Source organism: Oryx dammah, unplaced genomic scaffold (assembly GCF_014754425.2).
Source record: "Oryx dammah isolate SB20612 unplaced genomic scaffold, SCBI_Odam_1.1 HiC_scaffold_28, whole genome shotgun sequence".
Lineage (NCBI taxonomy): Eukaryota > Metazoa > Chordata > Mammalia > Artiodactyla > Bovidae > Oryx > Oryx dammah.
This window is the reverse complement of record NW_024070212.1, coordinates 112,333,095-112,355,128: the sequence shown is the minus strand read 5'-3', so window position 1 is coordinate 112,355,128 and position 22,034 is coordinate 112,333,095. Positions and strand designations below refer to the sequence as shown.

At 51.7% G+C, this 22,034-nt stretch overlaps 1 protein-coding gene across 1 annotated transcript in view; it reads right to left on the bottom strand.

Annotated features, from left to right (window-relative positions):
* The window catches only part of SH3BP4 (SH3 domain binding protein 4), a 98,243-nt gene extending 77,126 nt beyond the window's left edge, over positions 1-21,117 (bottom strand). The window contains exon 1 of the mRNA XM_040231819.1: positions 20,968-21,117. The gene's annotated coding sequence lies outside the window, so the exon portion shown is untranslated. The remainder of the gene's footprint in view (positions 1-20,967) is intronic.
* Positions 21,118-22,034: the final 917 nt, after the last annotated feature.

Sequence of the window (22,034 nt, the reverse complement as noted above, 5' to 3'; positions counted from 1 at the left end):
GGATGGAATTCAGGCCCTGATGGAAGGGGGCCCCAGGCTTGGGGGCAGGCCACGTCTGGGAGGAAGGCGGCCACAGTGGGCCCTGGGATGTGGCTCAGCTTCCCCAGGGGAAGCTTCTCCATCTGTGAAAAGCGAGAAGGGGCAGCACCCATGGGCACGGCGCTGCCCTAGTGCTCACAGGCCAGAAGGACTCCATTTAGGGGAAAGCAACTCAACCCAAACCAAACTCCTTTCCCTGGGCAGAGCATTCCAGCACGGAGCTGCTGGATGCCGTCTGTCCAACTCTGCACCATGCCGATCCAGAGAGATCCACCACGCCCCAGTCACCGCCCGCCCCATCCCCAACCCCTCGGGCTGCAGGCAGCTGCCGGCTGGGCCAGCTCGACTGCTCCCCGGGCGGGGATGAGCCATGAGTCAGGCAAGCTCCACACGCGCCTCTAATCGGGCAAGTTATACAATTATCCCCATCACAAATCGCCACGTGTCGCGGCGGGCCTGCACGGTTAAGGATGAAATTCTTTCCCAGGGTGGGTGCAGAGACCGACTCAGAGCCACCTAATTCCTGCCGTTCCTCCCCCCCAGCAGCCAAAAGGGACCCCAACACTTGCCTGTGAACAGGGAAGGTGAGGGGCAGAGAGAAGTCAGACCAGCTGGGCTGGGCTCAAACCCCTCGCCCTTTCTGAGCTAAGGAAGCTGGACCTTGCAGCGTGGGAACAGAGCTCCTGCCTCCCGGAGCAGTAGAAGGGCCTACCCCTCAAAGCAATAGCCTCAGGGCCAAGTCCAGCTAAAGATTCCAGGAACTCCTGGGCTCCCAGCGGGACTGGCAAACCCCGAGTTGCATTTCAGGATAACTGTCAGCCAAGGGTGCGTGTCCACAGGCCCACACACTCCACCCGCCCCATACACTGTGTGTTTTCAGTTCAGTTCAGTCACTCAGTCGTGTCCAATTCTTTGCGATCCCATGGACTGCAGCACGCCAGGCCTCCCTGTCCATCACCAACTCCCGGAGCTTAGTCCATTGAGTCGGTGATGCCATCCAATCATCTCATCCTCTGTTTTCCCCTTATCTTCCCACATTCAATCTTTCCCAGCATCAGGGTCTTTTCAAATGAGTCAGCTCTTTGCATCAGGAGGCCAAAGTACTGGAGTTTCAGCTTCAACATCAGTCCTTCCAATGAAGAGTCAGCACTGATTTCCTTTAGGATGGACTGGTTGGATCTCCTTGCAGTCCAAGGGACTCTCAAGAGTCTTCTCCAACACCACAGTTCAAAAGCCTCAATTCTTCAGTGCTCAGCTTTCTTTATAGTCCAACTCTCACATCCATACATGACCACTGGAAAAATAATAGCCTTGACTAGATGGACGTTTGTTGGCAACGTAATGTCTCTGCTTTTTAATATGCTGTCTAGGTTGGTCATAACTCTTCTTCCAAGGAGCAAGCGTCTTTTAGTTTCATGGCTGCAGTCACCATCTTTAGTGGTTTTGGAGCTCAAAAAAATAAAGGGCAACAAAGTGGAATCAAGTTCATGACTTTCCTGAATTTCTAAAGGACCTTCCCTCAGGCAGGTGAGGAGCTGATCCACTGAGATAAGTGTAAATATTTTTTCTGCAAGGATCAGCCTAACTTTCCAAATCACACCTATCAAACCATACTGGGGAAAGCACTTCGAGAATGGCTCATACTCTGTGTGGGCGGGTTTCTCTAGTGGCTCTGATGGTAAAGATTCTGCCTGTAGTGCAGGCGACCTGGGTGTGATCCCTGGGTTGGGAAGACCCCCTGGAGAAGGGAATGATTACCCACTTCAGTACTCTTGCCTGGAGAATTCCAGTGACGAGGAGCTAGGCGAGCCCATGGAGTCACAAAGAGTCAGACAGGACTGAGTGACTAACACTTTCACTTTTCACTTAGAAATAAACAGAAAAGACAACTGACCTCCACTCCTTAGAGGCATACTATGGTATGTTAGTCACTCACTCGTGTCTGACTCTTTTCAACCCCAAGGATTGTAGCCCGCCAGGCTCCTCGGTCCATGGGATTTCCCAGGCAAGGATACTGGAGGGGGTGGCCATTCCCTTCTCCAGAGGATGTTCCCAACTTAGGGATCGAAGCCGGGTCTCCTGCATTGCAGGCAGATTCTTGACTGCCTGAGCCATGGGGAAGCCATAGTGAGAGGCACTGGGTGGCTTCAGTTCTTAAATTTCAAATCGACAGGGTGACAGCCATGTTCTACAGGTGTCATTCATCAGAACGCACTTGAACACTTTAAACAGCCTGCAAAGGGGCAAGCGGCTTTCTGGGATGAAGGCAGGGGACGGGGGACAGTGAAGGAGGCGATCCCCCTTTTTAACAAGGAGCTCCTCCTTCTAAATGGTCTGTTCAAAAATAAGTTCCCCCAGCACATCTGCATGGGTCAAGGCATGAAACCTCTATCAAGTCACTTGAGTTTTCATCTTACCAGGAGTATGAAGAAAAAGCCTCCTCAGAAACACTTTACAGAAACATCTAAGTAAATGAATGCCATTTAAAAAGGGCAGGCTAGCCAATAAGCATATGAAAAGACGCTCAATACCGCTAATCAGAAGGAAATGTAAGTCAAAACCAGGAGATGTCACCTCACACCCTTTAGGCTGGCTGTGTATAAAAATCAGAAAGTCACAAGTGTGGATGAGGATGGAGAGGCTGGAACCCTTGTGCGGAGTCGGTGGGGATGCAAACTGGTACCACCGCCGGGGAACAGAGTATGGGTTTCTCAAAAAATCTAAAGCGAAACTACCCTATGATAAAGAAATCCCACCTCTGGGTATCTATTCAAAAGTGAAAGCAGCTTCTCAAAGAGATATTTGCCCACACCTATGTTCACAGCAGCACCATCCACAGTCTCCAAGAGGTGCAAACCAAAGGTCCAAGAATGGATGGGTGGGTAACAAAACACGGTCCCTCCATATAATGGAACATCCTTCAGCCTTAAAGAGGAAGGAGTTCTGCCACAGGCTACCACCCAGATGAAACCTGAGGAATAGTCTAAGTAAGATAAATGCCAGTCACAATAAAAGACAAGTACTATATGATTCCACTTATATGGGCTATGTGAAAGAGTCAAATCCATAGAAACGGAAAGTGGAATGATGGCGCTCAGCTGGTGCTAGAGGAGAAGGGGAAACCGGGCAAGGGTTACTGGGTAAGTTTCAGTTTGGGAAACTGAACAAGTTTTGAAGACCCGCTGTACAACCATATGAATTCACTCTACACTGTTCAACTGTATGATTTTAAAAACTGTCAAAATGGTAAATTTTACATTATGTGTTGTTTTTTAAAAAACCACAATTTAAAAATAAATAAAATTTCTAAAGAGAGAGGGAGGTCCCATACAGTGGCCTATTTTGTTTTCTTCACAGAGTTTCTGAAATTGGTGTTTGGCAGCGCCCTGCCGCAACACACAAGCTAAGTCCTTGCCATTGACACCTGATGCCCCTCAGGATAAGTCTAAAGCAGTTTCTCAAAAGTAAAAATAAAATAAAATAAAATAAAAGTCCCCTTGCCAGTTGCTTTACGAGGCAAAAAGTGATCTTGATCCCCAAATGATAAACAAAAAAAGGAAATTATACCTAAACCCCACCTGGGGATACAGAAGCGGAACCCTGAGTGATACAGGTTGGCAGAAAAATCTACAACCTGATGGAATTCGCCCCGGGAAAGTTGTCAGAAGCAGAGATACAGCCAGCCCCAGTGGGGGAGAGTGACTCACTCTTCACTCTCCAGGCGACGGTAGTATTTGGAATGATTACAAAAGCACGTACTTTTCTTACAACAAAACAATGTAAGGCACACTGACATTTTTGAAAAACCATCATCTGAGGAACGTACTGTTAAATACGTGGGTTCCAAAGGGGTCTCTTGAAGCTGTGCAGAAGGTCATTCAGCGTGCCTCTATAATTGAGGATGCAGGGGCTCAGCCTGAGGTCGACTGACTCTAACAGAGGGCCCCGAGCAAGACTACCACCCTCACGGTGAATCTGATGCTCAGAGAAGGAGAGACACCCAGCCCAGGTACATAGACTCACCAAGGCCTGCCTTAAATCCAGGAGCAAAGAAAGGATGCTGTCCGGGTCAGTCACCAGTGATGGTGGCTGTTCTGACCAATGTTCAGTTCAGTTCAGTTCAGTCGCTCAGTCGTGTCCGACTCTTTGCAACCCCATGGAATGCAGCATGCCAGGCCTCTCTGTCCATCACCAATTCCAGGAGTTTACTCAAACTCATGTCCATCGAGTCCATGATGCCATCCAACCGTCTCATCCTCTGTTGTCCCCTGTTCCTCCTGCCTTCAGTCTTTCCCATAATCGGGGTCTTCTTCGCATCAGGTGGCCAAAGTATTGGAGCTTCAGCTTCAACATCAGTCCTTCCCATGAACATTCAGGACTGATCTCCTTCAGAATGGACTGGGGTTGGATCTCCTTGCAGTCCAAGGGACTCTCAAGAGTCTTCTCCAACACCACAGTTCAAAAGCATCAATTCTTCGTTGCTCAGCTTTCTTTATGGTCCAACTCTCACACCCATACATGACTACTGGAAAAACCATAGCTTTGACTAGATGGACCTTTGTTGGCAAAGTCTCTGTGTTTTAACATGCTGTCTAGGTTTGTCATAGCTTTTCTTCCAAGGAGCAAGTTTATGGCTGCAGTCAGCATCTGCAGTGATTTTGGAGCCCAAGAAAATAGTCTGTCACTGTTTCCATTGTTTCTCCATCTATTTGCCATGATCCTAGTATTCTGAATCTTGAGTTTTAAGCCATGATCTTAGTTTTTTGAATAATATGTGTTAGTCGCTCACTCATTCCCGACTCTTTGTGACCCCATGGACTGCAGCCCTCCAGGCCCCTCTGTCCATGAGATTTTCCAGGCAAGGATACTGGAGTGGGTTGCCATTTCCTTCTCCAGGGGATCTTCCCAACCCAGGGATGGAACCCGGGATTCTTTACCAACTGAGCTACAAGGGAAGCCCCAAGTTTTTTGAATGTTTATGTTTTAAGTTTCAGATCACCAGTATGTCTAACCAATGTAGCTGGAACAAAAACAGGAAGACATTCAGGGCCACCGTGTGTGAGTGCCCGTGTGAGACATTTATCCTCAAGGCCTGTGGAGAAGGGTCCATACACATCACACCAGGGCATCACCATGTGGCATCTCGGGGACCAGCGGGCCGGTGCAGAGAAGGGCAGGCTGGAGACGGACAGCTCAAGGACAGCCTGCCAGACCCAGTGCTGGGCTGAAAAGGCCAGACTTGCTCTGTGAAACCAGGATGGCCTCGAACGTGTGCAGGCCTAGAATAAACACGGTCAGCTCCTGCTCTCAGTTCTTGGCAAAGGGCAAAGGGCACCGTTGAACCGCGTCTAGTGCACTGAAGCCACCAGGCGTGTCTGCAAAGCGCACTGATGAGCAGGTGAGCAGGAAGAACAGGAGGGGGTCGGCCTCCCAGGCAGACGCAGGCCGGAAAGCCACATCAGGCGCAGCTGAGGCCAGTGCCCAGCATCACGTGACTGCAGGGTCCTATCAAAGCTCACAGTCCACGTGACACACACAACCGCCCAGGCACACAGAAGGGGCTGCACACGGGGAGGGGCACCCCGAAAGTCCTCAAGCGTCAGGGCACACAGAATCAAACCACACACTCAAGGCTGCAAAGCCCGACTCATTAGAGAAACCTCGCCACAGAGAACGCAGCAGCATCACAGATGCCTCATCACCGGGGACACAGAGCCCCGGGGCCCTGGGGAGAGGGGACCCGGGGAGGAATCCAGGGTGAAACACTCGATCTGCCCGGGGAGCAGCAGAATGCCTGAGTCCCGACACGGCTCTCGACACGCACCAAGCACTTTCCGTCAAAATGTCCTCCGTTTCAATGAAGGTAACTAGAGCCACGCTCTCGGGTCGTTTAGCTTCCAAACCACGCTCAAAGGGAGGCTAGAAGGAGCAAACCCTTCATGGGAGAGGCAGTGATGGAACCAAGCATACGATTGTTGCCGACATAAGATGTCCAGGAAGGACCGCTGACACCGGGAGAAGAAAAGCTTAGACTCCACGAGACGCACATCTGAAAATGACCCTGGAGGGAAGACAGTAAAGCAGGATGAGAAAGGTACAATTCAGGCCACAAACACTGAACACATACGGGAGAGGATTTTCTGATTGATCCAAAGATCCAATCACCTGCCAGAACAGCTCATAAATACAGAGAAGCTGTTAGGTTTGATCCAGGGAACACAGTCCCATCGGGAAACGGGAGCCCGACCCTTGACTCTGACAGCACAGCGAGCAGAGCACCTTCTGGCCACCGCGTGAAACGTAATGTAATCAATGAACGTAATCTGATTGATCCACATTCACCTGCGTGTCCTGGAGTAAACGCAACTGCCGCTCGAGTATCCAAGGAGCGTTCGCACACATGAGAAGCAACCTGGAAACCCCAAAACTCTCTAAAGAAGAAAGCTGCACAGGGCATCGCTGACTCCAGTTGAGGAGAAAGGAAGAGGAAGGAAGAGGAGGAAAGAGACGAGGAAAAAAATTAAACACTTAAGAAAAGACCTCTTGGGCTAAAGAGTATATTAAAATTAAAAGAAGAGATGCCTTAGAAAAAAACAACAAGGATGGCACTGGGGTCCACCTGGCTCCAGGCACTCAGGTGGCTCCTTGGGATATCCCATCCCAGAAATACAACCACCAGTGGTACTACTGATGTTGCTACTTTCAAAAATTCCCTCTTGAGTTCAAGCACTCAAAAAGGCAAGACCCGGGACATTCCATCCGTCATCACCAAGATAACCAGAGCCCCAGAGCTGCTGGTGGGCCGCAGCCCACCTTCCCCTCCCTCAGCTGTGCTCGGATGGGTCACAGGGGACCAGATGGTGCCCTCACCTGATGGAGGCAAGTCTGTTGGGGCTCCTCCGAGGGTGGCAGGCAGGAAAACCAGGGGCACCAAGCCTGTAAGTGAGAGCTTCCCGTACTGCACTAGTTCTTAGCTGAACATATAAGGGCTAATCAGATTCTCGGATTCAGTTGCTAAGTTGTGTCAGACTCTTTGCGACCCCAGGGACTGCAGCGCACCAGGGCTCCTCTGTCCATAGGATTTCCAGCACTGCTTGCCATCAACGAAAAGAACTTATTTCTGAAGTTTCTGAGTATTCTTGTAACTCTAAGGAAGCTAAGTGGGGGTGAGGGGTCAAGGCACAGGAATCCTCAAATGCAGGATGTGAGGAAAGAGTCACTATTACATGATACCGGGGTCTAAGATGTGTTCAAATGGGTGGGAAGTGAGCAGTGTGCTATGTGGATTCCAGGTGAAAACGCTAGCATGGCTCTTATCTGACAGATGCTGGTGAATGAATGTCCTCCAGGGCAATGTCTGGTTTGGGGTCATTTTCAATGCACTTAATCCTCCCACTCTAACGGTGTATGTTTCCACAACTGAACAGCTGCATGCAAAGCCTGGCATTCATGCTTTGGATAAGTAACCCTCTCGGTTAATATCCAGCCATAAGGACGACATACAACAGCTTACTCCCTGGGGGTTTTGGATACTCCCTGTGTCCAGGGACACAATAATTACCCTTTTTGGCTCCGGATTCATCATCGGAAGATGTGAACAAAGCCACCTATCCTGCTGGCTTTTAGAAGAAGTGAAGTCGCTCAGTCGTGTCCAGCTCTTTGTGACCTCATGGACTGTAGCCAGCCAGGCCCCTCCATCCATGGACTTTTCCAGGCAAGAGTACTGGAGTGGGTTGCCATTTCCTTCTCCAGGGGATCTTCCCAACCCAGGGATTGAACCCAGATCTCCTGCATTGTGGACAGACGCTTTACCATCTGAGCCACCAGGGAAATCCGCTGGTTTTTAGAAGGATCTTATATATTAAAAGTGAGAGCACCTGTTATACTGAATGCCTCTATCTGTTTGACAAATATTAGCTACCTTTTCTCCTCTTTCTCCCCCAAACATGTTAGATTTACAGTATACTTTTTTTAAGGACAACAAAGGGGGTTTTAGGTGAATGGGGAGATGACCACCCCAGACCGGCCCATCAGTTTTCACACCCAAACCATTTCTGTACACTCCCGCTAGCCTGGTGTGCAAGTTCTACGGAGCTGTCTATTTGCAATTCCCAGCAGTAAAACCTGAAGCCAAAGGATAACTGCAAGCAACCTGACATATTCAAAGTCACACTCGCTCAAGATTTTCCCATAATGTCTAATTTACAGTGGTCTGCTAAGCCGTAAATCGACACTTTGTCCTGAATGCCTTGCGCACCTGTTACAGCCTTCCAACACCCAGTCCCCATGGGAGTCACCCTCTGCTCTGCGTGTTCCTGCTCATCAAAATAGCCCTGCTTCTTCCCAGAATATTCATTAGACCCTCCATTTAGCAAGCGGCCAATTTCTTGACAATTTCACTAATGACAAAAAAAAAAGTGGTATTTATGACATCATTGTCCAGCTTTTAGTTCTGTCCCTTTTAACCTTGATAAAGGAATGGCTTTACTCCGAGAGCATGATGAACAGTGGGTTGTCTGACTGGCGCAGAAGGTGGGACTGAAGTTTTTCCCCAGAAGTAGACACAGAATTAGCCAGGTGAATGTGGGTTAAACACAGAAATATTCTGGAAGTCCAGCAAAGCTGCAACTTTGCGGCTACAAACTCAAGGGGGGTGGAGAAGGGGGCCGTGGGAGGGGAATGACTGCCAGGCCTGGTGAGCGTGGGGTTGAGGGGGACAGCCATGCTCAGAAACAGCCAGGGACTCCACTGACCAGGGCGAGGCACTCGGATCTGTCTCACCGGGTCCCTCCCACGTCGTTTTATCCAGGCAGCCTCTGCATCTTGATCCACACCTTCTCCTTTCTGGAATAAAAGATGCTATGACTCGATAATCCGACAGCTGGCCCAGTTGCTAGGTGTCATTTGGGTAACGAAGGTCACTCTTAAAACTGTCCAGGGTGGTCGTTTAAACATTCGGATGATTCTACGATACTCTTCACAGTAGGTCAGAAGGGTGTGGCTCCCCACGTGGGTTGCAGAGTGGGGCAACAGGAGGGGACCCCAAGATAGCTGCGGGGGGATCACGGGTGTGAGCAGGGAGACGTGGTCATCTGCTCAACTTCTGGACCCCTTGCAAGTCAGGTTCCTTGTCATCATCTTCCCGGTGGCCTGAGATAAAAGTTCAAAGCCGACTGATGACCCGAAGGACCCACCCTTCCAGACGCCTGCCACCCGCGTTTCCCATCCCCTCTGCGTGCTCCCAGAAAACTATCACCTCTATTAGTTCCTGGGATTCACCCAACCACCCGCCACACGTAAGTATCCATTGGGCTCCCACTCAATTCCTTCGGGGCCTCCACTTAGCAGGGCTTCTCTGGGGAGCCAGTCCTGACCTCCAGCACACCTGGGGAGCCCTGACCTCTTCTCCTGGGACACTGGCGTCCGATTCCTGGCATAGAGGCTGTCCCTGGTGGACTTTCCATCCCCTCCATCCCCATCCCCCCATCAATCTGGCTCACAGTGAGGGAGGAAATGCATGAATTACAAGAGGGCCTGGTTCTCAAGCCCAATCTAGGGGCTCCCCACCCCCTCAAACTCCATGAGGTGGGCCTGGCAGCCTGGACAAATAACCAGCATGAAAGAGCAGTCCTCCTGCCTCCCGGCCAGCCTGAAAAGTACCGCCTCATCTTACGCTGAGTGGACGATGACTCACGGGAACCCGGGTGCCAAGACAGAGGAGGCAGCCAGGTCTCCCGCAAACCACGCTCAGGACATGGGCCAACCAATATTCCGCCCATAACTCAGCTTCCCTCTCCTGCCAGAAGGAAGAAGTGCTGTGACGCCAGACCGCAGCTAGAAATCAAAATTACGGCCTTACCATCAGTGGAAGGTATCAAGTACTTTCTGCCCTTAATGAACCCACAGGTCTCAGAAATCAAGTCTGCGCCATCACCGTGTGCTAGATCAAAGTGCAGTCCGTCAGGTCACAGCTCCCCAAGGGACACGGACAGCCCCACGGGTCACTCCTGACGTCCACAGTAACAGGAGCCTGGGGAGCTCCAAGTGGCAGCTCCTGAAGCCGAACGCGTGCACATCAGCCGCTTCCCTTTCCAGCAGGGAGAGGGCCCTGAAGATGTCCAACAGAAACATTTCCCAGGCTTCAGGACACACGACGTCCCCATATGGTACTGTTTCTGAAACTGGCATGTATGTACATTCCCCAAAACCGTGATAAGCACTTCCAGCCCCTGCCTGCCAAAACTCACAAGGTAGAGTTAGCACCCGGTCGGTCAGAAATCAATTCCCCAGGAATTCCCCGGTGCTCCAGTGGCTAAGAATCTGGGCTCCCGATGCAGAGGACCTGGGTTCAATTCCTGGTCAGGGAACTGGGTCCCACATGCTGAAACTCAAGATCCCGAGTACGGCAACTAAGACCCGGTGCAGCCAAATAAATAAGTACATTAATTAAAAAAAAAAAAATCAATTCCTTGCAAAGGAGTGCCAGAGAGGCTGAGACTGACCTCAAAGTTCACCAAGTTTCACTCAACAGATAAACTCTCCTGGATGTCACTCCCTTTGGGCCTGCTTTTCTGAGCAGTGATTATGTATTTGTGTGTGCTCAGGGGCTAAGTCGTGTCTGACTCTGTGACCCCATAAACTGTAGCCCACCAGGCTCGTCTGTCCATGGGATTCTCCAGGCAAGAATACTGGAGTGGGTTGCCGTTTCCTCCTCCAATTATACATTCACCCGATCATTAATAAAGTTAGAAGTTCTTTACAGAAGTTAAGAATAAAAGAAAAGAAAATCATTGGAAGAAAAAACTTACATGTTTTGAAAGATGTTCACTGCAATAATGTTTATAATTTGGAAACTGTCTATGAACAAGGACTTGTTAAGAGAGTGCATCCCCTAAGAGATTGACAGTAAAACTGAGGATGCAAATCTGTACTTATTGATCTGAAGGTATATCAACAATTTTTTGGTAAAAGGCGTAGTATTCATTCAACAGGGAAGGACTAACTGAAGGATAACTATGCGTCAGGCATCTGGTGAACAAAAAACCAAGTTCCCACTCCACCATCTTGTTCCTTTTGGAAGGATCTAGATTTACATGTCAGAGAAGGTGATGGCACCCCACTCCAATACTCTTGCCTGGAAAATCCCATGGACGGAGGAGCCTGGTAGGCTGCAGTCCATGGGGTCGCTGAGGGTCGGACACGACTGAGCAACTTCATTTTCACGTTTCACTTTGATGCATTGGAGAAAGAAATGGCAACCCACTCCAGTGTTCTTGCCTGGAGAATCCCAGGGAAGGGGGAGCCTGGTGGGCTGCCGTCTATGGGGTCATACAGAGTCGACACGACTGAAGCAACTTAGCAGCAGCAGCAGCAGGTTTACATGTGAAATTACCTGAAAAACACAAAAATGCCCAGAGCAGTTACCCTGAGTGGCAGAATTCCACTGTGAACTTTTTTCTTCTCTTGCATTTTCTAATGTTTCTAAAGGGGCTCCATGACGGCTCAGATGGTAAAGAATCTGCCTGCAATGCAGGAGACCCAGGTTCGATCTCTAGGTTGGCAAGATCCCTTGGAAAACAGAATGGCAACTCACTCCAAGATTCTTACCTGGGAAATCCCATGGTCAGAGGAGCCTGCTGAAGTATAGTGTACGGAGTCAAAAAGAGTTTGACACAATCAAGTGACTAAAACACAGACACACACACACACACCGTTTCTAAAATGAACACATAATTACTTGAGGAAGGGGAAAAAAAACTTAAGCGGACACAGTTTTTTTAAGAATGAAAAATCACAAAAGACTCTTCCCAAAACAATTCATATATCTAGAAAAGATGTCTGTTGAACACTAGATGCTTCACCTCCCTCCCTGACCTCCCAAGGTAGCGAGGACACGTCAGGCCTTCTTGCAAAAGGCACAGAGCAGCCACTGGCTGCTGGGGCCCCCAGTCTACAAGCCAGGACCATTCTCCACCCCAGGTCTCAGACTGGAGTGAAACTTGCTGACCCCATCCCTCACCTCTCTTCCTGCACCAGGAATTTCAGAGACAGAGCAAAGACTGGGGATTCTAATCCTTAGCTACTTACCATCATCTTTAAACATCAATACTTACAATGGAAACACTTACATTATTTAAACAACAGACTGAATATCTAAATAATATCAAACTCCTGCACTCCTGTTTAATTCAGATGGTGAGGCATCACACAAAATTGCTACTTAATATTTTTTAAAAAATCTACAAGTGTGCAAAAGACCCCAAAGGCCACAATCATGAAAACCTCCCCAGGACAGGTATGGGGCTCAAAGCACAAGAGAGGGTGATACAGTAAGGTCCATTTCTCCACATGAAAATCTCCCAGCCAGGGAAGTTCTGTCGCACCAACACCGCTTTACAGGTAAGAAAGCCCAGCTTCAAAGAAGTCAAACAATTTGTCCAAGGTCAAAGCCAGAAGCAAACAGAAGTCAAAGATGCAAACACAGACAGGTGTGTGGGATTTGGAAGCTCATGACATCACCCAGAATAAAATAGATCTCAACAAAGACCACTGGAGACACGCCTGAGAAAAGGAACTTGTCACATTCCAGTTTGCCCTGACAATGGCCTCAGGTACAAAAAACAGTGTTTGGAAGAATATGATGGATGGTCAGTCACTTAATTTTTGAATCTCCTCTGATGACTCTCAGTTGTGCAAATCAGACTGTTTCATATTTGGCTAACCAAAAAGAAACATGTGATCAAAATTTGAAATTTTGATCTCCTAATCCAGGACAGAAAGGTGAAATAGCCTAATGGCTGTGGACCAGCACAAAACCAGAATAAAGTTTCCCTCCTTAAGATGTCATAAACATTTATTTCTGAAGCCAGAAAGGTGAAAAAAACCACAACTTCTGCCAGAGGATATTTGGGCCAGGATGACAGGGAGGGAAAGGGAGAGCAGACCATAGCAGCTGACTGTTTCTACTACCATTGCCATCACCACCACCTGCTGCTTTGAGAGGCCCTGGCTCACAGGCCTGGCCCTGAGCTTGACATGAATTATATGCAGAACAGTGACTCCAGCCATCATCCCCAGTTCAAACACGAGGCTTTATTTTCCACTTCTCTAAGGGACACACAACAAACATCTGACACCACTTGTCAAAACAACAATTCTTAGGGTAATTTTCGAATGTTTAAACGAAGTTGCATTTTTCACATATTCCATTTACAGATGGTCCCTGACTTACTGGATGTTATTACCGACTCACTGGACATAAGTGTGAGCAAACTCTGGGAGACGGTGAAGGACAGGGCAGCCTGGCAGGCTGCAGTCCATGGGATTGCAAAGAGTCAGACACGACTTGGTGACTGAACAACAAGTTGGCTCAGTGGTAAAGAATCTGCCTACCAGTGCAGGAGATGGGAGTTGATCCCTAGGTCGGGAAGATCCCCTGGAGAAGGGAATGGCAACCCCCTCCAGTATTCTCGCCGGGAGATCCCATGGATAGGGGAGCCTGGCAGGTACAGTTTATGATCCCAAAGAGTCTGATGTGACTCAGTGACTAAGCACAGGCATGCACACCTGACTTGCATCTCTTGACTTTACCAGACTGTGAAAGCAACACGCACTCAGTAGAAACAGGACTTCAGATTTTCAATTCCGCTCTTTTCTGAGGCTAGTATATGTGGGTCTCACACTCTTCCGTGATGCTGGGCAGGGCAGAGAGTGACCACTGGGGCCAAGAACAGACACAAAACTATTCTGCACCTAATCATTCTGTCTTTCATTTTCAGTACAATATTCAATCAATTATGTGAGCTATTCAACACTTCATTACCCAACAGGCTTTGTGTTTGATGACTCTGCCCAACTGTGGGCTAACAGTGTTCAGAGCATGCTGAAGTTAGGGAAGGTTAAGCTACGACTCTGGGGAGCTTAGATGCATTAAATGCATTTTCAATATGTTCGGCATAGAATGGATTTATCAGTACATAACCTCATCTGAAGTCAAGGAAGAGCTGTACCTTCCTGTATCCTAAAGTTATAAAAATTAAAATCCTTTCCAAAAGGGTGATAGCACAAACAGGTAAACAAAGGCAGGAAGTTGGGGTAAGTGAGACGGCAAAGGGCAGAGCTGTGAGGGGACTGCTGGGCAGCGTGTCAAGTCAGCTCATTATTATTCATAGGAATCGCTTTCCTCCTCTGGTATAATTTTAGCTGTGAAGATAAGAAGAGACCATCAGCATCGCCGCTGCATGGTTATAGGGCAATCACTGCCCTGGTCTCCACCCTGCTCCCTCCTGGTTCACAGGATGCGTTGTCTGTACAGCAAGGATGCGAAGAAAAAGAAAGTGCAGCTCCTTGCCCAGCAGAGCCCCGCCCAGGGGGATGACAGCAAGGAAGCAGTGGTCAGCTCCTGACCTCAACAGTCAGAAAAGGCTTCCCTGAGGAGACTCAGGGAGCTGGGTCTTGGGGACAAATGAGGACAGTCCCCCTCACCCCAAAGAAGGCTGGTAAAAACAAGCAGCAGATGTACAACATAAAAAGGCATGGAGGAGGGGGTGAGGGGGAGTCTTTTAAAGAGTTTGTCCCCATGACAACCTCTCACACCCACCTCTTGCCCTCACAGTCCCCGGGGCCACTCACCCCCTCACTGGACCTCCATCACTCTGTGCTGGTCCTACGCCCCCCAACCAGGCCTCCACAGGCTCAGCATCCCAGCCCCTCTGACACAATTCCGGGTCCTTCCTGCCTTGACATCCTCAAATGACACTAACACTCAGTGTCAGTGGGCTACATGTCTCGTCCTTGGTTTTCTAGAATCTTCCCCAGGAGCACAATCACACAGTCCTAATGAACCAAACCCAGGGGCCCCTGGTCTTCCAAGTGTTTACTTCTCTGATCATTCATGACCCAGAATTGTCCTGTTTGTACTGGGCTCCCAGACCCCTTCCTCCACATCCCAACCTCCTCCTGGGTGCCTTGTCATCATGGAGTGACTGAGAGGGGTGCTCCCAGGCCTGCTCCCCACTCAAGTCTGCAGTGAGCTCTTCCAGGGTGATAGTTCGACTCTAAGGAAGTGAGCCTCCAGCCAGCCCCTCTCACACAGCCGCTCCCTGACCCTGCGTGTGTATCATACGAGACAGATGCCTCCTTGAGCCTGCGTCCCAGGCCTGGTGGCCCCTTCCTGGTCCCAAGCTGCTCACAAGCCTGGCTCAGCCCATCTCCTTCCCACGCGCTTGCTGCCTCTCAAGGAAGCACTTACATTTTAAATAATTTGACTGCTAATTATGAGAGCAAAAAAGTAATCAGCTTATGTGCAACCAAGCTCAGACTCTTAAAGGGCTCTCAGCCATAGAGTTTCTCCCTTCTTCCCTTGTACGATCCTAGGAAGGTCCTGTGGATGCCGGCTCTGTCTCCCTTACTCCACACGGTTCAACTCCTTGGTTTCAAAAACAGAGGTGACCATTCCTAGTCCCTAGTTTCCTTCTTATACAAATTCCCTACGTCGGTGGAGTTCAACCCTGGACACACATCAGACTGCTGATTCCACTGCTGCTGCTAAGTCACTTCAGTCGTTTTGACTCTGTGCGACCCCATAGACGGCAGCCCACCAGGCTCCACCGTCCCTGGGATTCTCCAGGCAAGAACACTGGAGTGGGTTGCCATTTCCTTCTCCGAGGCATGAAAGTGGGAAGTGAAAGTGAAGGCGCTCAGTCGTGTCCGACCCCACGGACTGCAGCCCATCAGGATCCTCCGTCCATGGGATTTTCTAGGCAAGAGTACTGGAGTGGGGTGCCATTGCCTTCTCCAGCTGATTCCACTGGGGAGCTTTAAAAGTTTCCAGGTGGCACTAGAGGTGAAGAATCTGCCTGCCAATGGAGGATATGTGGGTTTGATCCCTGGGTCAGGAAGATCTCCTGGAAATGGCAACCCACCCCAGTATTCTTGCCTGGAGAACTGCCATGGGCAGAGGAGCCTGGTAGGCTACAGACCACAGGGACACAACTGTGCGCACACGCACACACACATAGGAGCCTCGAGTTCTGAAGCATTCGGCTCTTGCTGGCCAAATTAGGCTACTCAGCGACATCCAAATCCTTTCAGAACATACAGCTCCCGGGCAGCCGTGGTCCAAGCAGAAGCCAGGCAACCGTTTCACCCGTCCTACAAGGGGGCTGGGCTGGTGAGCTCAGTGCAATGAAAGGCAAGCTGGAGCCCACTCTTCCTGGCTACACAGATCTTCAGATACTTCATAATCATATTGCCAGACCCAGCTGGCACCTTGAACTCAGCCATGGGGGCAGGATGTACACCAGGGCAGTTGGCATTTGCTCGCATCAAGGCTCTTTGTTTTTCCCCTGAGAGCAGGTTGACCAGCACACTTCAGGCTCAGAGACCAAGGAAACATTTAAATTCCTTTTATGCCTGCAGACCTTAGCAAGCTTCCCTGTTTCATGAGAATGGGGCAGCATTTTCCTCAGTGAAGCAGGCTGGGAGAACAGGGAAGGGGCGGGAGAGAGGAGAGGGTGATTTAATAAGAATTTGGAACCACAAAAACTCTTTCACGGAAAGGATTCTTTTCAATTGGTTCAGAAGAGCTGGGCTACCAGGCATCAGCACAGAGTTCCCTGAAGACGAGGCTTCATGGAGCAGATAAGAATAATCTCATTAGTGTCTCCTTTATTTGATTGCACAGTGGAAGGTGGAACTTATCTTACATTTACTCAACAGCCTTCCTATAATCTTAATCTTATTCTAGTGACCCCATCTGCCCAGAATATCCTCTTTTCATGGTACAAGGACAAACTTCAGAGCAGATTCTGAGCTGTCCCCAACTTAAAATCATCATCTTCCAAATACCTCAAACTTTACCTTGTAGATAGGATGCAAGGGCATGGCCCTCTGGGGGATAAACGGACTGCCTTCCATTTAGGCTGCAAAGATTTCTCAGGTTTTGAAGATTTCACCACCTTTTTGTTATCACTGTGTAAAGGAGGTAGGCACTCTGCTATTTCCATGCCTGTGTCTTCACGCTCCCAAAGGTGTGACTTGTTTCTTTCATTTAGGCACACGGGGAGATGTGATGAAGAGCTCTGGGTTCAGGCAGGTATGGGTTTAAATACCAGCTCGAGTACTTACTGGACAATAAGGCTGGAGGAGCGACTTCAGTTCTGGTAGTTTTCCTGTAAAAGGGAAACCCTCAAGGTTTTTGTGAGGATTTTAAAGTCTGCACGCTGGATCAGGTCCATCACAAACCCTTAGCAAGCAATCCCCGTTTTGTGCTCAGCTGTGTCCGACTCTTTGTGATCCCATGGACTGTAGCTTGCCAGGCTTCTCTGTCCACGCAATCTCCCAAGTGAGAATATTGGACTGGGTTGCCGTTTCCTCCTCCAGGGGAATCTCCCTGACCCAGACATGGCACCCAGGGATCAAACGCGCGTCTCCTGCATTGGCAGGCAGATTCTTTACCACCGTGCCATCTGGGAAGCCCAAGGGATCCACATTACAACACCCCAAATCTCAACTTACAAGTCCATATTTGCTTACCAGTGGTTTGGGAAGATATTTTGTACACTTGGCAGATGGGAGGCAGTGATGAACTATAAAGAATTTCACCCTTCCTAGAATCACATCACACACTCTTGTGTCAACATCCTTCCCCCAGACTCTGGTCCTGAATGCATCAGATGCTGTCCAGTAACACACGATGCCTGCAGGGCCCATGGAGAAGCAGGCTCAGGCTTCCTGGAAGACCCTGGTAAGTAGTTGGGTGTTTAGGGGCTTGCTGAATTATTTTTTCTGTCACTCTTTCCCTGAAGGGTGAAGGCAGAATGTGGGGCTTCTATTGTGCAAGCAGCGGGGAGGCAGGATCCAGCTTGCAGAAAGCTGAGTGTCAACACTGGACTGCTCCGGGCTCCCCTCCTGGCCCTGAGGTCAGGGTAAAGTCTATTTAGCTGCCCAGTTCCCAGCTGTCAGGCGGTGCCCTCAAGACAAAGCAGTCCCAGTGCTCATCTCCAGGGCCTTAGGAAACACATCTCAGGGAATCGACTCCAATTCTCAGAAGAAAAATTGCAACGTGGCCCAATTCAGGTGTTGAATTTGAAAAGAACCAAGCTAAAGAAAACCCACGTGGCTGGCCCCGACCCCACAAGGCACATGCAAGCCTGTTTCCTCAAACGGAGCCACGGTGGTTTGCCCCCAGCTGGGGTAAGGTCAGCCAGGGCCCAGTGAAGTGGCTTCTAACCTTGTTCAGGCCAAGGACTCCCCTAAGAAGCTGAGGGAAGCCAGGTGGCCTCCTGCCTTGCAAGAAGGAAGCGCACACATCCTTCCCACACTTAACCGGCCCGGAAGCCAGGATTTAAACATGGGAGCGGCCTCCCAGGACCCAGGGGCGTCAACCTCGTTCCTATTCCTATTAGCGTATCTTATTATCACACTAGTACCATTAGAATGAGAAAAAAGTCTGTTGAAGCAGCCTGCAGGGAAACAATTCCAGGCTACTGGGTGACTAGAAATTGAGTTAGCAAACAGCAGAGGAGAAAATCCAGGACTCCCCCTTCCTCCTAACTCAGAGAACATTCCGGGCACAACACTAAGAGCCCAGGAACCTAGAAGGATACTTATCAGTAACTCGTCCAGCCCATTTTCTGGGTCCTTCCGGGAAGCCCCCTGTGTCTGGACTGTGCTCAGCTCCTAGCCCTTGGGCAGAACAAAGTGCTGGTGGGAGTGACAATTAAAAAAAAATGAAACTATCAAATGACAAACTGGAACCCTCCAGACCTGCTACACAAAGAGGCGCTTCCACGGCTGCTTTGCCAGGGGAACAAAAGGCAACCTGTGTGGCACCTCAGATGGCTCCGGCTCCAGCTTTTAGTATCTGAAATTAACAAATGATCCGAGTCCCTCCCAATTGCTTTCAAAGGCTCCTTAAAGCATGGTGCCAGAGTCTTGGGACAACAGGAAAAAAATTAAAGCTCACAGAAGCTTCTCAGGCACCACAGATCTGAGCGGGTCATTGTTCATTTGGTAAACAAGAGTGCCGTAAAACAAACGCCTAGGAAGCCAGGGTTGTTCACTGTCTGAGTCCTTCTCCCAGAACTAACTGTTCCCTCTTAGAGCAGCGCGGCCTCGGCATCAGGCCTATGAACCCCGTGGCTTTAATGCCAAAGCCCCCTTACACTCTGGGCATCTGCCCATGTGCATAAAGCAGATAGGGGAGACGGATAAGGGGGTTCTGTCGCCTTCCAAGCCTCCCACGCCCCATTTCCTGAGGGACTTGTCCTGGAAAGACAGTGCTGAGCAGGGAGCTGGGAACCTTCTCCAGACTCCACTGGACACTCCCGTTTCCTAGTTGGGATGACCAGGTGGGAGGTAGACTGTTTTATTTGATGACGAAAGCAAAGGACACGAATGAAATGCTTCCTAGCCCCTCAAAGTACAGCCGCTGTCGATGCAAGGATGTCGAAATGCTTTGCAAACCACCCATTAATTTTTATGGTGCCCTGAGAAGCAGATTGAGAATCATTACCTTCATTTTTACAAGGCAAGGAACCCAAACCACAGCCAATCCCCTCTGAGCCAGTGGTCTAGCTGACTGCCGGCTTCTCTCTCCATCTCTGGCCTGCAGAAGGCATGGAAAACACCACCCACTACAAAGGGGACCCCCGGGGCCTGAGAAGGCAGCCAGGTCCAGACACCCAAACTTTGGTGCTCAGAGACAATCAGGTTTAGAAGGCGGGGAGGGGGAGAGCTTCACAAAGGGATTGCTTTCATTTAGTCAAGAGAGGGTCAACGTCTAAACTTACCGATTAGATCAGCAAGCGGGTGCAATATGAATATCAAAGAAGGTAAATACTGAAGCCGGTAGGAACTGTGGGATCAATGATGGTTTCTGTTTTACTGTTTATATTTCTATGCTTTCCACCCAGAAAATACAGTGTTTCTGTGATCCGAACAAAAGTTATGTGTGAACTTCTAACTACTAATAAAGCACACAGTACCGATCTAGTTGCACTAACTTGGAAAGAAAAGCGCGGATAACATCCTGCCCGGGTTCCCTTTTTGAATCGCATTGACCGGTAAGGCTCCACCGGCCTCTCCGCACGCAGGAAGCCCGGCCGCCGTCCCCCTGGCGGCACCGGGGGCCGCCCAGCACCCCCGGGAGAAGGGCCAGAGCGGCCTGGTCCCCTCGCTACCCGGCCGGCCGGGGCTGGGAGCCGCCGGCCTCCAGGGATAGGGTCCTACAGACCACCAATACGCATCGCGGAGCCGGCTTCCCGCGAAACACCACTTAGCAACGTGCGTCTCCGCCAGTCTTCCCCGCCCGCCCGCCCGCCCGCCGCTGCTGCTGCTGTCACCTCGCGGCTGTGGGTCACCGGACGGCGAAGCCAGAAATCGGGATTCTCATTTCCATCCTAAAATGAGGGGGGTCTCGGAAGAAGTTGAAACATGCATTGTCATAAGTTTAACCCCGGACTGCGCGCCCTTCCCTTCGCCCGGGATCCGCGCCAGAGAAAGCCCCGGCGCCTCCAGACCTCGGAACACCCACGGCCCCCCGAGCCGAGCGCCCCGAGGACGCGAACAGTCGCCGAGGAGGGTCACCTCTCAGGGCCGGCCTCGCTAGGACCAGGGAAGGGGGATCTGCCGGGCTCACGCGGGGCCGTAAGTGCGGCTCGGCTCCTGGAACCCCGAGCCAGGCCAGCCTACGCCGAGGTGACGGAGTCCCCAGGGAGCACGAGGGGCGCGCAAGGCTTCCCGAAGCCGTCTGGCGCCAGCCACGCCCGGGCACCCCCGGATCCCCGAACTCGGGCGGCGGGGGATAACGATCGGCACCCGCGAGGCGCGCAAAGCCGCCGAGCCCCAGAAGGCGCCGCGGGAGCGCGGCTGGGCACGGGGCTGGAGCGGCCCGCAGGGGCCGGCCCGGGCGTGCAGCCTGCCTACCTGGCTCGCATTGCGTCCCGCGGGCTCCTGCGGTTCTCCTCGCGGTCTGGGAGCGCGCCCGGGCCGGCACCGCGCGCCGATCCGCGGGAACCACCGCGCGGCGGCAGCTAGTTGCCGGGACCGCCGAGAGTGCCGGGAGCTCTCGGCCCCCGCCTGGGAGGGCTGAGGGTGGTCCCCGCTCCGGGGCGGGGCGTGCGAGGCGGGGCGCGGGGCGCGCGAGGCGGAGCGCGGGAGGCGGGGACCTGGGAGCGGGCAGCAGTGATGGGGCGGGGGTGTCTCCTGGCTCGGGCGGGGTCAAGACGGCGGGGTCTCGGAGCGGGATCTCGGGGGAGGGTGGTCCTGCGCCGGAGCGGGGCGCCTTGGGCGGTAGGAGACAGAGACTGCGGCGAGCGCCCTGGAGAGACAGCGGTGGGACGACGCCCAGGACCAGTAGGCGACCGGGTGCTAGCCCGGGCCTCCCGGAGCCAGGGGCGGAGCGCGGGCGGGCAGGGGGCGGGGCGAGCTCGGAGGGGGCGGGGCCCAGAAAGTGGCCAAAAGGAGGGAGAGGGGTGGGAATGAGTGGTGGGCGTGGTCATGGCGGAGGGCGGGGCCTGCCTGGGGCGGTGGAGAGGAGGGCGTGGGGCTGGAAGAAGCAGAGGGCGGAGCCGAGCCGATGTGGCCTGGGGCCTGAGGGAGGGGCGAGCGGCGGGGGCCGGGAGGCGGGGCGGGGTGCGGACAGGCAGGGGGGTGGGGCAAGCTCAGAGAGGGCGGGGCCTAGAAAGTGCCTAAAAGGCGGGGGCGGGGTGGGATTGGTTGGTGGGCGTGGTCACGTCGGAGGGCGGGGCCTGCGTTCGGTGGAAAAAGCAGGGGGCGGGGCGGAGCTGCTGTGGCCAGGAGCCTGGGGGACTGGCGGGCCGCGGGGGCCGGGAGGCGGGGGCGGGGTGTGGGCGGAGGGGCGGGGCCGAGCCGGAGAGCGGTGAGGCCGGGCGGGGGAGCGCTCGCAGGCGAGGGTCTGGCGCCGCGTCTCCCGGAGCCGTGGCGAGGATCCGGCCTCGGCGTCTCCTCCTCTTCCTCCCTTAGGCGGGGGC